Source organism: Stegodyphus dumicola, chromosome 11 (genome assembly GCF_044657685.1).
Source record: "Stegodyphus dumicola isolate Sdum_Otavi_A_Nest chromosome 11, ASM4465768v1".
NCBI lineage: Eukaryota > Metazoa > Arthropoda > Arachnida > Araneae > Eresidae > Stegodyphus > Stegodyphus dumicola.
The window spans coordinates 114,090,090-114,102,752 of NC_140778.1; the positions used below are offsets into that span (position 1 = coordinate 114,090,090).

General features: G+C 31.1%; 1 protein-coding gene across 4 annotated transcripts in view; it reads left to right on the top strand.

Annotated features, from left to right (window-relative positions):
- The first annotated feature begins 206 nt into the window (after positions 1-206).
- Positions 207-12,663, top strand: part of LOC118187279 (uncharacterized) — a 39,428-nt gene continuing 26,971 nt past the window's right edge. Inside the window, exon 1 of one of the 4 annotated variants that reach the window (XR_015044118.1) lies at positions 207-517. The gene's annotated coding sequence lies outside the window, so the exon portion shown is untranslated. Of the gene's footprint in view, positions 518-8,789; positions 8,997-12,663 lie in introns of those variants that run through there. The other 3 variants (XR_015044117.1, XM_085827110.1, XM_085827111.1) reach the window with 3 other exon arrangements.

Consider the following 12,663-nt stretch of genomic DNA (forward strand, 5'->3'; position numbering starts at 1 on the left):
CATTCGTATTCGAACAGCAACCACATCATTCGTATTCGCATAGAAACCGCATCATTCGTACTCGAACAAACCGCATCGTACTACAGATGCGAGTAACGAACAGATGCGAGTAACGAAATGAATTTGTGAGTACCGAATCGGTACTTCGAGTCAACCGATGTACCCGTTACTCAGTAACGAATACATGCGGTTTGCTCCAGCTCTAGTCAAAGGTAGTCAGACGCCATTGCTTCGAAAGAAGAGGTTGAACTGAAATTCTTGACCTAAAATCTTGAGATATTAACTGCATTCCGGATTTTCCTGCAGCTGGATATATTAAATTTGAGGTTTTTGGCAATTTGTGAGTAGTTACAGAAACTATATAATGCCTTACATGTGCTCAGTGCCGCTATGTAACGGCAATTACAAATCTGGACCTAAAGTGCACATTTTCGCTTTTCCTAATGATGCCGATCTGAAAGAAAAATGGATCCGTGCAATAAAGCGAAAGGACTTCATTCCAACTAAAAATAGCAAGGTGAGCTTTTATTCTTATGATTTCATTGATATTCAAAGAAAAATTATATAAGTTAAATATTCAATATGTTTAATATGTCTGTTTTTAAAGCCAAAATCATTTCCAATGAAAAACTAGTGTTAAATATAATAGTAAACAATAACTAATGTAAAATATAAAAGTATACAATAAATCATTGCTAATGTAAATAAGTAGTATAATAAGCTTTTGTTTCCTGCAATTTGTCTTAAAGTGAATTCTATAATTTTGTTAATAAATGCATTTTGCTTCATAAATTGCATGTGAATATTTTAATGAGTAATTAAGTTCATAATACTATAGTATTATTTAATGTATAATAAATTCTACTTCATATACTGCAGATTAAATATTCAGTAGAAAATTCAGTACTTAATATAAAGCAATAATCGGGAAAATATACAAAATCTTGAACTTAATCTCCACTTTTATTTTAAAACCACTTGTCATTGTAAGTTTTAGAGATATGAAAGTAATAATGTTTTTCATTTAAAAATTCAAATTCGTGTGCTTATAATATTTTAAGGGAACACATTACGCTTTCAACTCTTTTTTTTGTCACATTTTCAAGTTTATTCTGAAAATTATAATTAACATATATCTAAAAAAAATTATAAAAAAAACTTGGAAAAAAATATTGTTAAACCAGTTGTTTATAAAACATAGAACTATTTTTTTTTTAAATTTTATTTTTATAAATTTGTTATTACGTTTTTTATATTAATAATTTTGCTTTAAAAAGCGTTTTTTTGTGTATTCCTTGAAAATCTAAGCAAAACTGTGTTTGGAATACTGTATGCTGCTGTTACAAGATTTAATGAAACATTTTGTTGTCATGATTAGAAAAAAAGGAAATCTTATTAATTTAAATAATTTTTCAAAAATAACTACTGAAGGTGCAGTTTTGAAATTTTCCATATGTATTTTAAAAAGTTGCAGTTTAGCCTATAAAAAAATTCGATAGTTTGACGATATTGTTTAGTACTGTGTCCCCTTAAAGAACTGTTTGAATGAAATGATATTAGAATTCACTGTATAATGATGTGTTTAAAAACAATTCTTCTTAAATGTGTTTCAATTGTTTCATTTTCGGAGTATGTAGTTACGCGAGCTCCATTTTCAGCCAGCTGACATCATACGTGAGGCAAGGGCTTTCGATGAAAAAACTGGGAAAGATATAGCAGTATGCTTGAAGATTCCGAGATTATTAAAAGGTGCAGTGCCATCGATTATGATTAATTGCCCATCATATTTGACTACTTCGAAAGCAATCCGTAAAGATCCTGTGACAAAAAAGAGCTAGAAAATAAAAATCTTGCTGCCGCTATTTAAAGAAGCATGAAGGAAAAGCAAAAATATGATGAAGACGGAGAACTGCTAAGTTTGAACGATTTATGCAATAAGAAAAATATGCTACAGCTTTCGGATTTCTGGAAATTTTTGAAAATTGAAGATTATGTCTTGATTTTTAATATTCAAGATGAACCTGTACCTCAAATACAATATTCCATAAGGATTAATCATGAAATGTTGGTACAAGCATTTTCTAATAATGCTTCTTTGAAAAGTATTGGTAAATTAAAATTTCCCATGAAAATTACTAACATAAATATGCTAAATGAAGTCTTAAATGAAATTAAACATGCTAGCAGTAATGAAGATGAAGTCATAAGATTAAAACTCCTTGCTGCATTAAATACACTCTCTGATATTAACTGCATTGATAATGAAAAAGAAAATGTTATTAAATTTATAATTGAACAAATCTCAATTCTTCTCCAAACTTCGAAAAGGTATAATCCAGATATACTAATTTTTGCCTCTATATGTTTCTATATATCACCTCAGTTGTACAAATTTTTGAGACAAAGTGGATACATTTTACTTCCACATCCAAATACCATTTGTAATATTAATTTAAAGCACAATGTTGATCCTAAACAAGAACAAATGGATTGCAATTTCTTATTGTACACAAAATAGAAATTCAGATTTTTAAATGAAAGTGATAAAAAGATAGTTTTACTAATAGATGAAATTCATGTAAAATCTTATTTTGATTATAAAGGGGGTAATTTAACGGGAATGGCTTATAACAATTCAGAAGCTGCTTCAAGTGTACATGCATTCATGATTTCAAGTATATTATCATCATATATTGTTCACATGCTTCCAGTGCATACATTAACTGCAAGTGCTCTGCATTCATTTATAGAACAGGTTATCATAGGACTCGAGAGGATAGGTTTTTTAGTCATAGGAATCATTACAGTTAATAATGCAATAAACAGCAAAGCTGTATCTTTATTTTCTAGTTCTAAAAAAATACAAATAGTTTATCCTCATCCTGTTGATAAAAAAGACCATTATTTTTTCTGATAGATTCAGTGCATATCATTAAATGTGTCCGAAACAATTGGATTGCACAAAAAAATGCTGAAAAGTGTATGTATTGTCCGAAATTTAAGCATGATGATAAATCATCTAAAATCTTGTCAGCTTCGTTTTATGCTCTAAAGGATCTGCATTCTCTTGAAATGCACAGTCTTCTCAAGTATGGCCATAATTTATCTCTAAAAGCATTAACGCCAACTACTTTTGAAAAACAAAATGTAAAGCTAGTTCTTCAGGTTTTCAGTAACTTTGTTGTCAAAGCGTTATTAGAAACCCATAATAAAGAAAACATAAAACACGCAGAAGATACAGCGGAGTATATCGAGATATTTTCCACATGGTTTAGCATCATGAACCTCAAATGTCCATACAAAGGTCAGCGCTTGAACGACAAATTTAAAACACCCCTCACGAACAGTGAGAGTGATGACAAATACATATTCTTAAATAAATTTTTGAATTGGCTAGATGATTGGAAGCTAATGAAGAATGACACAGGGACATTAACCAAGGAAACTCATCAAGCAGTAGCTTTGACAACGTATGCAATGATGGAAATCACTTCATATTGCATTTCCGAACTCGGACTGAAATATATTCTTCCTGAGAAGTTCCAAACAGACAATCTTGAAGCTAGATTTAGTCAGTATAGACAATATGCTGGTGGACAATATCACGTATCTACTCGCCAAATATTTGAGATTGAAAATAAAATTCGACTTATGTCTTTGATGAAAATAAAGTTAAAAAGTAAAAAACTTGGAATTGTAGAAATTGATGATTTAAGTCTTGCAGAAAACTTTAAATATATTTATATCTGATGAAGACATAGCAGCAGCTGAAAGTTATTTGCCTGTGTCCATATATTTAGGAGGATACTGTGTTAGGAGTGTTCTTAAAAAATTACAATGCTCATTTTGTGAAGACTACCTTTCTTTAAAAAAAGAATTAGCATTTGATGAAAGTTTCAGTTTTTGCAAAATGTTAGACCGTGGTAAACTCTTTTATCCGTCAAAGTATGTAGTAAAGGTTGTTTTCTATAATTATATCATAATTCAAAAACTGTGTTCAGATTTCGAAAAAGAATTTTGGAAAGTTCAAGATCAACGGAAAGCAGCATTTAATGTAACATCAGAATATCTAATGAAGGAACAGTTTTTAGAAGAACAAGATTGTTGTGAAAATGGGCATATGTTTGAAAAAGCTCTAAAAATGATTATTTGGTCATCAACAAATGCAATGCTCAATAACTATTGTAAGAAAAGAAATGATTTATTGCAACAACAGTCCGTTAAAAAAAAGATGACAAAAATTCAAGATAACAAGCCACTAACAAAAAAAAAAAAAAAAAAAAAAAAAAAAAACTTCACACATTAGTGCAATGATAAATTTTGGAAGAGCTATAAAGTATATGGTCTTTCAAATAGATGCAATAGAATAAATAATTAAAAAGATAAAATATACTGGAGGGATGAAGTGCTTGTGCAAGGGACGTCCGGTATCCTATACTGTCATTGCACTTTCCCTGATATGATATAGGCTCTACCACGTGCACTTCGGTAACGAGATGTGGGAACCTCGGCTAACTACCTTGCAAATTTAAAATATAATTTATAATTCTGTAGTGTGTCCATTTCAAAAAAGTTATATCAAAACTCGCACATAGTTACAGGTACAACTTTCAATCTAGAGAGCTCGAAAATTAATTATTATTTTCATAAATTTTAATGTGGATATATCAAGATTTTGCTAAAGAGTAATTCAGATAATAGTAAGAATTCATATTTTAATCAAAATATTATTTAATAAAGACAGCCGACAAAACTAAAGCAAAATAATTTTCTGTGAAAGTTTAAAAATAGATTTTTGGTTTTGATTCTAATTTGATTTTATTCTATAAGAATATTGCTCACTGTAAGTTTAATAATTATTTTTATGAACAGGATTTTTTCAGTAACACCATTTTAAAATAATGCTGGGATTAAAAATTATCATAAAAAATTACATTTTAAATTATTTATACCAATAAATAAATGATGAACTATACCTTTTTTAATATTTAGTTTATTGTAAAAGACCTTTTTTACACTAGATTTTGTTTTAAAAAAATAAATGTAATAACCGAAAATGCTCATTCTTTTATTTTATCACCATACTGAACAAAATTATGTACTACTTAGAAAAGGCTATAAAGAAAAATCGGGTTCTTGTAAAATGCTCTTTTTATTCATAGTTTTCATTTTTATCTATAAATGAAAAAAAAAAATGTGCAGTATTTTCAGTTCGAAAGCATAACATTTTTGCGTTATAGCGTTTAAGTGTTTAAAAGTTTATCCAAACTATAGAAAGTAAAATGGGATTGAAATAAATAATTATTGATCACCCAGGTGAAAATTTTTATCAAGCGTTAAGAAAAATAAGCTCAGATACCTGAAGTCTTAAAGCATGATATTTAATAAATGCTAAGATAGTATCACTTATTTAATAATTTCCTGTTTACTTTACATCGGAATAACATAAAATTAGCTTTTACTAATAAATAAGCGCGCTGTGAGTTCGCTCGCTTTCAGTGGAGGAGAAAGGTTTCTTCGCACTCCATACGGTGACTTCACGAGAGAGCTGGACGGCCTTGTTTCTCGAAGGCCACGGCAATATGCATTTATTTTATTGTTACCAAGGATTTTTAAGTGACGCAAACCTTTACTTTCTGATATAAAATTTCCTGAACAGTGGCATTACACCATGTATATTAAATATGCTTACTTCATAAGAAATTTTGACTTCATATTATTTTCAATTTCTGCCTTCCATGCCAAACAATCATTAAATGAATTTAATTATAGCTCAGTATGATTCAAATCACCATCATGAACATTATTGAAATGATATATTATTTCTCACTTTTCAAAATTAGCATAACATACAGGACACACATAATTACCTGTTAGAAGTATGAATTTTATTTTGATGATATTTCCAATTTTTTAGGTCAACTAAATTTCAGATGGCAGTCCTCACATTTGTAGCTTGGTGTTCGACCACTTTTTAAAGAATCATTAATGTAGTATTATTAGAGTGTAATGTGTTGGTATGGCGTTTCAAACTGCATTAGCATTTATTTGGTACGTTTTTAAGCAATCAGAGCATACAAAATTACTCTCAGCCACACTAAAATTATTTGCACAATCAACCATACTATTAGAACTTAGTTTTCAGAGATTCAATTAATGTAGTATTATTGTAATAAAATTTATATGCATGGCGTTTCAAATTGTATCTATAGTTGAAAGTTTTAAACAATCACGGCAAACACAATCATTCTCAGCTATACTAAAATCATTTGCACAATGAACCATATCACTCACAACACAATCAGAATTATCACACATACCAGAATTGGATTTATCGCACATGATTACTCCTTCCTGATTTTGATTCGATTTAGAATCAAAAATACCTTCTGAGGAAACAGAAGTAGTTGGCCCTGAAATGGGCAGTTTTTCTTGATTTTGCAGAAGATATAATAATCGAAGCAAAATAAAAAAGAGAACTGTATTAGCAATCACACGCTACCACAGCAGTACAAAGAGCAGAGTAAAATAATAGTAAATACCAAGGTTCTTTAATATACTAAGGTTAGGCCAGGAACGGAAAAAGCGTGCCATTGGTTCCTGGTAGTGACGTCACCCGGGAGACAAGACGCATCGTCCGACGTGTCTGCTACATGATTTTGGTAATGGAAAAAATGTAAACTAAAGCAAAATGATCATTTTATATGTGGTAGATACACCGGAAATACCGGGTATATACTTTCCGATTAAGTATTTTGTTAAAGAAAATGTTTATTTTATGCACAGAATTCGTACGAATGCTGAAAATAATTGTAAACATTAAATTCTTTTCGTAAAGGAAAGCATTAGAATGAAAAACGATATTTAAGGTTATTAAGGGAAATAAATATTGTAAAACAAGGTATTTTTCAATATTTTTTCGTAGTATTGTTTGCACTAAATAAATCTTGTTGATGGCATAACTGCTATTTATTTTCATTGCTCATGCACTTTTTTTAATACAAATAAACTTTGACATTCCATGAGAAATATATGATCGTGATTTTCAGTTTAAATTACATATCTGAAGCAAAAATATATATAAAAAGATTTGACTTAACAAATTCATATTTAAATACCATAAAATTCTACAAATTTCTTAATATCCGTCATTATACTTTTAAATAGTATACTTATCACATTCTTTTTAAAGTGAAAAGTGACTTCATACTGATTCACTTCAGATTTTAGCAGAAGTGCGTATATTTTCAGTATAATCTAAAAATACTCTTATAATCCCTTACACTCCCAAGATTTCTATATAACATTTATCCTGACGTGATTATTTGCTATAGTAAATAATCTTCGATATTGGCATCCTATTCTTCCTTCCATACATTAAAAATGGAACAATTAAAACACATTTTCTTACATATATACGCACAATAATAATAATAATAAACTTGCCCTACATCTTAGTTTCGGCCCACCAGCGGCTGAGCGGTAAAGTCGCTGAAAACTGGTAGTTCGGTCCGAATCCCGCGAACGGGCTGGCTGCATGGGTGTTTTCGGGTTTTTCCTCATGTGGAACGTGTACATGAGCCAGTTTCCCTGAGAAAGTCCTCCACGAAGGCATCACACCTATTACCCAGATAGCCCTAGTGTGCTTTGCCATAATTATATACACCACCACATCTTAATTTCAATTCAGCCTGTACACAAATTATATATTTTTAATTACTAATGTATTTTTATCAGGTTGTTTCTTAAAATACTTTTGTTATACTCGAAATATGTGTTCAATACTGAATTATTTTTCTTTCTCTTATAATTAAAAACAAGTTATATGGAATCAAAATTAAAACATATGCTGCAGTTAAATAACACTGAACAGAATATCTTACTTACTCTTTCGCTATTTGTATTCTAGCATTATACACAGATTTATTTTCCTTAAGGTTCAAGCATGTGTAAGTTATATTAATTAAATTACATCACACATACCTGTATGCATCAGTTAAATAACACTGAAGGAAATATGTCACTCACTCATTCGATGTTTGCATCATAGTGTGGTCGAGAAATTGTTCTTTCCTCACGGTGAGGCATGTATCAGTTTACTTAGTTCGCAAAGCTTAACCCAGACGCTGCTTCAATACATAGAATTACGTTTGGGATGTAAAGAAAGTAACAAAAACATGTGAATGAAGTTGGATACGCGAATTTATTAACTAATCATTCAGGTACTCAGTATTGGTAAACATGACACTGAGTTTAAATATCTCACCAGGATGTAACTCTCATACACAAAATGAAGATTATGATAAAAATGATTTAAAATGAGAAATTTTTCAATATAAATGTAAAATTACATCACAGTTATGTATGAAAACTACATAAATTCATTAAAAAAATAGTTATTTTATCTGGTTGTAAAGAGTGTTTTCCGCCAAAAAAACATATTAACGTGTATAATTCTGACACAACGCTATAGCACAATTTGCCACTTCCGCCTAGGTATAATAGCAAATTAACAACACAAATCAAATCAAACTGTTGATGCAACGAAAGTAAACAAATGCCAAGAACTAACGCTGTCACGCACATGACGTCATGCGTATGGGGCATAACTTTCTCCCTGCACTGCGCATCGCTCTTGGGCCCCGCCTGGTAAATACGAGGCGCCTTCAGGGAAATGACGACATGCGCGGTAATCTGCGCAGATGTTCAGGGAGGAAACTAGCTTCTGAGGGGCTAGACGCTTGTTTGCGTAACAATGTTATACTCCGTAGTTGGCTCACTACATGTGTGGTAGGATATATCTAATGTCTAAATGTGTCCCGCCATTTTTCAATTCACCTCTCCGCAAAAGGATTTCTACCGTGTTGTATAAACAGGGATACGTGATTTCCGTTCTGTAACCTAACCTTTTTACCTGTGCAGTGCGCGTGGAATCGCTCGTTTGAGCTCGGTATTTTTTTTTTTTTTTTTTTTTTTTTTTATGTTTTGTACTTCACGTAAGTTTTTACTATCGTTTCTATTTTTTCAGTATCCCTTCCATTTTAAGTGTAATTGTTAAGTACAAGGTAAAATTAGTTGGATTTTTTCCAATAATACGCCAACTTTGGGAAAGCAGGGGTTTACAAATGGAAATTTTATTACTACCTTTATCATTTATCATCAATAAATGCCTGTAACAACACGCATTTATTTCTTGAGTTTTTGAGGTTGGGTTTTCCGCAGAGAACCCGTTGGCGTTTCGGGAAAGAACCCTTTGGCGCCGTTGCAATTTTACTCACCAAGCTGAGCTGAGCCGTAAGCGTGATATTTTGTAAACGTGGTTTTTAGTGATGTAAATTCAAGTTAGCAGACAATGGTGGTAGAAATTCACAGATAATAAGTATGTTGATATAATACTAACAGGTTAAACTTGATATACGAAAATAAATTTCTATTAAATTCAAGTTAGCACAGAAAACAATGTATTAAACATAACGGGAAGTAAAAATTCATTTAAAAAATAACAGTTTTCTTATACTTACGTTTACAATATACTTATATGTATTTTCTCTAATTCATATAGAATACTAGTATTTGGTGGTACTATTCGGTTTTGAGGACCGTAAAAAATCGCCAAACTATTGTTGATGCCAGTGCTGCCAAAAATAATTGTGGCAACCCTAACGCAAAAAAGGAAGTATAATAGTAAATAACTATCTAAGATTGATGATTTAGTTTAGATGAAATGTTAATTTCGTATAATACTTTTTTATTATTATAATTTATATAAAAAAAGCTAAACATGACTGAATGGAAGCATAAGAGTAAATAACTATTTCAGATCATTTTTGTAATTTATATAAAAACTGCTAAACATAACTGAATGGATGCCTGCATCACTATTTCGCTACCGAGTAAAAAAAATGCATAAGCATAATTTCGCTAAAGCATAATTTCATCTCTTTGGTTGTTCAAACATAATTTTCTATAATGAATGATGCCTTTTCTTTGAAAATTTTCTTGGTGAAGTGCGGAATCGTACACTTATTTGTTTGCCGCTTTTTACAAGGGTAAAAAGAATTGCATTTTTGTCAATTTTCTTTTACTTTTTAAGTGAAAATAGGTCGATGTGTACATGGATAGAATATGAGAAATTTTTAAAAACGCGTCAAGCAGTGTTGGATTCTGCACTTTACTCAAAATTCTACAGACTTTTCGTCATGGGCAATTCCCAAATTGTTAAATCCATAGGATATCAAAAAAGGATTTAAAAATTAAACTAATATTTCAATGGTGTCTTAAGAAATATAGAACTAAATCCACTTACGCAATCTGAAATCAGCGCGTACGCTAGATTTGGCGCGCTGTTAAATGGGCGCGTTTGCTAGATTTGGCGCTTTTGTGCATATATTTTCGCTGTAATTTTTTTACGGTCCTGAAAACGGAATAGTACCTAATATTTCTATTACAAATGTCTTTTTTCACTATTAACTACTTTGCCTGTTGATTGATGTATTTCGGTAAGAGCCATGCCCACGAATAAATTAATGAATGCATGACCTTTAATATATCCATTTTACATAGTTTTAAGTTTTTTTTTTTGTCAAGTTACTTGCATACAGCTTAAAGCATTTTACGTTGAAACAAATACCTATCCTTTTTCATAATATATTTCACAATACAAATAACCTTCAACAGTAATCAAATTTTCTTCAGTAGCATTTTTAATAAAACTAGAACTTTATACATTTTAAAATTATTATAGGGGTTGGAAACCTCATGGATCTGCGTGCTTACAGCTGTTAATAATTAAGAACATAACGTGAACAGTCATGTTACAAATTAGCATTCACCCCTCCCGCCATAATTTCTTCCTTTGATCCCGAACTGACGACCCGAGAACCGGCATCTTTCGACGAAAACTTCTTTAATTACGCGAAAATATTTCTATCTATTCGTTGTTAAAAAATTCAGAAAAAATAATATAAATCTCCAAATGCGAATGACAACCTTCGCATAAGCGAATAGGATGAATTAGCTAGGTTACCAGGTTTGAACTATTATTGCCAAAGTTGGCGATGTTTACATTTACCGGGTTCTCTGCGGAAGTGCTTCCGCTAGGTTAGTTAAGGGGTTTTTAATTTTCCTAAAGTGTGAAGGAGTTTTGAAGCTTGGTCCTAAAAGGACCATTTGGGATGGATATGCAGGAAAGTTAAGTAGGGGAATGTCTGAAGGTCTCAGAAGTCTTATAGGTAAGGGTCTTGGTTTTTGTGTAGTAAGTTTAGCTGGAAGAGGTATTTTATTTAATGTTTGAAATAGGAGAACGTGTACGTGCAATATCGCTGACGATTTGTACTTTTCGTCAGTTGCTCTTGCTGACTGGCTTCAGTTCGTTAATGAAATAATAATTAATCACGTTGAACTGATACCTGAGAAAACAGGTGGTGTACGTAAGATTGTCGAAATTGATCAATCTTTCAAAGTTTGATAAAAGAAAGTATGATAGAGAACATTGGGTGGAGGCTCAGTGGGTTTTTGGCGAGTGGGGTAGAGAGGATCGGAAAAGCCTTTTCTGTTTGCAGTATCCAATAGCACTCAGAGAAACATTATTAAATGTCATTAAAGAATTGATAGGACCCAGATGTTTTAATTTATAATAATTGCTGGAAGGCATACGATGTAATTTCACGTGAAGAATTGGAACACATTTGAAAGCTAATCATTCAATTCATTTTAAGGATTCTGAAACAGATGTTGGTTATTTAAGATTGGCATATATATAACATTCTCAAAAGAATTATCCACTTCTAACAAAAATACATTATGGCAATATACAAAAAGAAAACTTTATTAAAGAAAATCAGACATAAGAAATCTTACCACATTCTATCAAACCATAATAATAAAAAACTTTCTCTTCCAGATACATTTTTAACTCATTCTTTTTGCAATTTTATATCAATGTTGCCCAAATATTAAAACTTAAAATTATGCTTTATAACCAAATACTATCAATTCCCCCTTATTTGTATTTAAAGATATAATTTTAATCAGTCAGTCATGTCCATACTTTAATAGTTCATCTTTTAATTTCACCCTAGGTAGATACTTTGTTAAAATATCCGCTTCTTGATTTTGTGAACACACAAACTGAGGAATGGTTTGATTCATTTCATATTCATCCTTAACGAAGAAATATTTTCTATTAATGTGCCTTGAACTGCTACTTTGTTTTGGTTTTTTAATCCAATCTATTAATGCTTGACAGTCTGTTTTAATTCCTATTGGTTTGTCAATTAGATCATCTTGACCCAATTCTTCAAGTAAAAAGATGTACCATTTAACTTCACATGCACATTCGCAGAATGCTAAAAGTTCAGCTTCCATTGTAGATAGAGCAACTATTCTTTGTTTGTTGCACTTCCAATTTATGAAATTTTTGCCTGATTTAATGAAAAAACCTCCAAATGATTTTCCATCTTCAGTGGTACACCAACTTGCATCTGATGTAGCATTTAATTTCCCATTGTCTGAAGTATGCACTAAACAAGTATTTTGTGTTCCTTTAATATATCTAAATATCCTCTTTATAGCTGTCCAGTGTTTCTGGGATCTTGATTATATCTTGACAAATTACTTACTGCAAAAGCTAAGTCTGGCCTTGTGCCTGTTGCTAAGTGCATC